Source organism: Aegilops tauschii, chromosome 2, assembly GCF_002575655.3.
Source record: "Aegilops tauschii subsp. strangulata cultivar AL8/78 chromosome 2, Aet v6.0, whole genome shotgun sequence".
In the NCBI taxonomy this organism is placed as follows: Eukaryota; Viridiplantae; Streptophyta; class Magnoliopsida; order Poales; family Poaceae; genus Aegilops; species Aegilops tauschii.
This window is the reverse complement of record NC_053036.3, coordinates 99,869,272-99,874,560: the sequence shown is the minus strand read 5'-3', so window position 1 is coordinate 99,874,560 and position 5,289 is coordinate 99,869,272. Positions and strand designations below refer to the sequence as shown.

At 42.5% G+C, this 5,289-nt stretch overlaps 1 long non-coding RNA gene across 2 annotated transcripts; it reads right to left on the bottom strand.

The window, feature by feature from the left end:
- Positions 1 to 2,073: 2,073 nt before the first annotated feature.
- Positions 2,074 to 4,225, bottom strand: LOC109754971 (uncharacterized). 2 transcript variants are annotated; one of them, XR_012201939.1, is made up of 5 exons: positions 3,964 to 4,225; positions 3,307 to 3,431; positions 2,976 to 3,032; positions 2,607 to 2,818; positions 2,074 to 2,343 (listed from the first exon to the last, which is right to left on the bottom strand). It is a non-coding gene; the product is annotated as an uncharacterized lncRNA (long non-coding RNA). The 2 variants fall into 2 exon arrangements; XR_002230835.4 differs by lacking the exon at positions 2,607 to 2,818.
- Between the last annotated feature and the right edge of the window lie 1,064 nt (positions 4,226 to 5,289).

Here is a 5,289-nt window from a genome sequence, read left to right as displayed (position 1 = left end):
CTTCTCTTCTCTTTTCCCTTTCCTTCTCTCCTACTCCTACTACATGGAAGGCGGGGAATCCTACTCCCGGTGGGAGTAGGACTCCCTGGGGCGCGCCATAGTAGAGGGCTGATAACCCACAAGTATAGGGGATCGCAACAGTTTTCGAGGGTAGAGTATTCAACCCAAATTTATTGATTCGACACAAGGAGAGCCAAAGAATATTCTCAAGTATTAGCAGCTGAGTTGTCAATTCAACCACACATGGATAACTTAATATCTATGGCAAAGTATTTAGTAGCAAAGTAATATGATAGTAGTGGTAAGGGTAGCAAAAGTAATATTTTTGGGTTTTGTAGTGATTGTAACAGTAGCAACGGAAAAGTAAATAAGCGAAGAACAATACGTGAAAAGCTCGTAGGCATTGGATCGGTGATGGAGAATTATGCCGGATGTGGTTCATCATGTAACAGTCATAACATAGGGTGACACAGAACTAGCTCCAATTGATCAATGTAATGTAGGCATGTATTCCGAATATAGTTATACGTGCTTATGGAAAAGAACTTGCATGACATCTTTTGTCCTACCCTCCCGTGGCAGCGGGGTCCTAATGAAAACTAAGGGACATTAAGGCCTCCTTTTAATAGAGTACCGGACCAAAGCATTAACACATAGTGAATACATGAACTCCTCAAACTATGGTCATCACCGGGAGTGGTCCCGATTATTGTCACTTCGGGGTTGCCGGATCATAACACATAGTAGGTGACTATAGACTTGCAAGATAGGATCAAGAACTCACACATATTCATGGAAACATAATAGGTTCAGATCTGAAATCATGGCACTCGGGCCCTAGTGACAAGCATTAAGCATAGCAGAGTCATAGCAACATCAATCTCAGAACATAGTGGATACTGGGGATCAAACCCTAACAAAACTAACTTGATTACATGATAGATCTCATCCAACCCATCACCGTCCAGCAAGCCTACGATGGAATTACTCACGCACGGCGGTGAGCATCATGAAATTGATGATGGAGGATGGTTGATGATGACGACGGCAACGAATTCCCCTTTCCGGAGCCCCGAACGGACTCCAGATCAGCCCTCCCGAGAGGTTTTAGGGCTTGGCGGCAGCTCTGTATCGTAAAACGCGATGAATCCTTCTCTCTAATTTTTTTTCTCCTTGGAAGTGAATATATGGAGTTGGAGTTGAGGTCGGTGGAGCGTCAGGGGGCCCACAAGGTAGGGGGGCGCGCCCTAGGGGGCAAGCGCGCCCTCCGCCCTCATGGATAGGGTGTGGGCCCCCTGACGTGGATTTTTCTTCTGGTATTTTTCTTATTTTCCAAATAGATGTTCCGTGAAGTTCCAGGTCATTCCGAGAACTTTTGTTTCTATACATAAATAACAACATGGAAAGTCTGCTGAAAACAGCGTCAGTCCGGGTTAGTTCCATTCAAATCGTGCAAGTTAGAGTCCAAAACAAGGGCAAAATTGTTTGGAAAAGTAGATACGACGGAGACGTATCAACTCCCCCAAGCTTAAACCTTTGCTTGTCCTCAAGCAATTCAGTTGATAAACTGAAAGTGATAAAGAAAAACTTTTACAAACTCTGTTTGCTCTTGTTGTTGTAAATATGTAAAGCTAGCATTCAAGTTTTCAGCAAAGATTATGACTAACCACATTTGCAATAACTCTTAGGTCTCATGCTTACTCATACTAGTAAGTGTGCATGTGCAACGCACGTATCAAACATAAAAAGCTCTAATGAAATATAGATAGATTTCGTGAAATTTTTGAAAATTCATACAAAGTGCATTTCTTAACTCATACAAATAATTTGATTATCATTCTTCATGATCAACATTCTTGTTGAAAAAAACATCGCACATCTTTGCGTTAATTATATAATCTCTTATCTAAATGCACACTTTCTCAATGCATAGCGCCCAAATGATTATAATCCCCTGTAAATGAATTTCAGTATTCGAACAAAATATACAGGCGGGCTCCGGCCCATTGCAGTATGTGTCAAATATACAACCGTTTGAATTTTTGCTAATCATATTGTTATAGTATAATCTAATAAGAAATTAGAATCACCTTGTTGGAAAATGGATTATTTAAAAGGTTAATCACCATTCTCCATACACACATACAAGTACCATTCAATAAAGATCCATTTATGTATCAACAATAATAAAGAACTATTACTATGAGAAAATCAAGTGTATTTCACAGAAGAGATAAGATGCCAGGTGAGAAAATCAAGTACAACATTTATATATCTCCAGCCAATTGAAGATATAATGTCATGCAAACCAAACCATGCCTTCGCTCTTTACAACAAGAATTCCTGCCAAGCAAAGCAGAGAAGTGCAGAATAAGGAATTTTGTTTATAGAGCTATCCTCCAATTCCTAAAACACATATAAAAGTCATGCATAACACACTTTACATTTTCAGTGTTGGCACTGCAAAAAAAGCATATCATGATTTCCCTGTATACTTTCTTGGTGCATATATACGGAACTCCTACCCAAACTTACCCAAGAAACTGTAGGTTCTTATCAACATACTCTCTTGGCGCATATATACGGAACTCCTAACCCAAACTTACCCAAGAAATTGTAGGTTCTTATCAACAAAATTCCATGAGACTATCACATCGACCATCCGACATGTCCCAATTTTGTGAAAAATAGCAGATCATCAACAAGCTCACACATCATTATTCATCAAGCTCCAAACTCTGAATGCGAGGGGAGCTCACAGTACATGTTTTCCCCGCTGGTTTTCCAACCGGCCAGTCGGCTGATGGTACCAAACCAACTGCAATACATAATAAGACTTGTTGGTTGATGCAACCAAAGCAACTACAATACATCCTAAGCCAAGTCGGTTGGTACACCATAAATCGGCTGCAACTCCAAATAAGAAAATGTTCAGACAGAAAAAGACAGCAATGAACTTGAGATCTTGCATGCACCTTGTCAATCTCCTCCCTATATACTTTCTTGAGATCTTGCTTACAAAATTAAGGTACCTGGGAGAAAGATATGACAAAATTCCTGAAATTCTCATAACATTTGTACTATGAATGACAACAGAAAAAAAGAAAAGAAGATCTGAATAACAGTAATTGGAAGGATAGAACAACATTTGCTTTAAATAAAATTAGCTAGTTGAGGCCGCAAGAACAACATAGAAGCTAGCATTGCTCTAGCAACTACTAAAGTACATTTTAGGCAAGCATGCCTGACCAGCTACAGACCATTTAATCGCTAGTGCTAAAAGAGATATAACTCAGAAACGCAGACCTGCACGTCTCCTTGTGTTCTTAGCTATTTGTGTACCTGCCCTTTGTCCGGATGGTCTTCTTCATGTTGCACGGGCCACCGCACTCGGGGCTTGCTAGCACGTTTGCCATTAGCTGCTGATCCTCCTAAACCACATCTCCAACCATTATAAAAGAACAAAATGATTTAAGCTCGACGAAAATATGAATTGGTTTGTTAAAAATTATGTGAAAATGCACATCCACCAAATCATGAAGAAAGTGAAAGGCGATTGAAAATGCAAAGACTCAGTATCATACATCAATTCAACATGAGTACACACACATAGTTCATATGATGGACATGAGAATAACTATACACAGACTCCAGCTTCTAATTTTGAACTAAAACGCCAAATTGGAATGTATGAACGGAACGGGAATTCCAGCTGAAACCTTTAGAATTTAGAATGTTCCGGTTGGGTGTAGGAAGAGCTAAAACAATTGATATATCCAACAGAAAGTATTGATTGGAATCTTTCATGCTTTCTAATTGTTTTTCTTGCCCTGTCCATGGGTGTGCTGATTGGGCAAATCATACCGTACAAGAATCCAATACAGGCCAACGTTCAGAGAATAAGCATGTACTAATTTAGCTTGTAGAAATTCAGAGAAACAGGTGTTGAAGAAGCTAGCTCACGGGAAACCATGCCGCTTGGTGGCGAGGGCCTCGACATGTCGGCGGCGGTGGTCAAGCAGAGGAGTGGAGGGCGGAGCGGCAGCCCGCACTCACGTCCATGGGTATTTCTTGTGCTTGAAGACCATGTTGCCTCATCAAGTTTACACACTCATGGCAAAGAAGCATCTGTATGACATTTATATCTCAAACCTGCACAAGAAAAATTAATATGCAAATTTCTGCCATATTTCTTTGCTGGGTTCTAAATCTGACATGGTACCATACATGAATAGTAGGAAATAAGTTAGAGAACACTAATAGCTTAAGAGTACATATAGCTTGCACATGCATGGAATCACACTCAGCATCAAGGAATAAGATAGCACATAACTGCATGACGAACAGATCAACCATGCCCATCTACTTCCCTCATTGCCTGCAGGAAATGTCATGTCAAATCCATTCAATGAACACATAACTGAATTGTGCAAATTCAAGTGAAGTGAAAAACACAAACTTCCAGGTTTATCAATTCACTAAGTTGGCAGGCATTATAAGTCTCACACCGCCCTAAACAATTTACTAAGCACGTACATTGTAGCTTCAACGCATTGGATAGAAAAACAAATTACCTTCTTTGCTGCGACGCTGCATTTAAGCCTCACGCGCGATAGAAGAAAAGAACCACAGTAATTTAAGCTAAAGAGAGTGCGGGAGAGACCCTTGGAAGAAGCGGACGCCAACGTCGAGGAGCTGCTGGGACCAAGAGGAGGACTCGCGCAGGTCAAGTCGTCGAGGGAGCAGACCTCCAGGGCGCCGCGGCGGATCAGCTCCAGGCATAGCGCAGCGCTGATGAAGCCGTGCCCGCCAGTCACCGCGAACCGCACGCCCTCGATCCCCTCGTTCTCGCTCAGATGCATCTCGGCTGCGGCTTAGGTGTGGGGCTACGAGGCGGCGCGACGGAACATAGCGATCGCAACGGGGCTCAGCCGGCGACGCGGCGTGGCCGTGGAGGTGAAGAGGGAAATAGGGGAGACATGGCGTCCGTCGCGTGGGGCGGTGGCAGAGGCTGGGAGGCGTCACAGCGGTGGGGAAGGAAGGCAGCGGCGTAGTCGGGGCAGTGGATAATTTGTTGGGTTCAGATGCGTTTAGCGGCGTGACGTGCGGAGGGGCAGGACGTGCGCGGGGTAGTCTGCCTGGCAGAACATTTAATCTGAATCATTAGTTTGTGTGGCAGACCTTGGATGTAATATGGATTGTTGGATGTAATTTAGTTTGATTGATCTAACGTCTTCGTTCTCCTGTGTACACTTCGTTGTATGGCATTAGAGGGAGTTATGTTTGCTT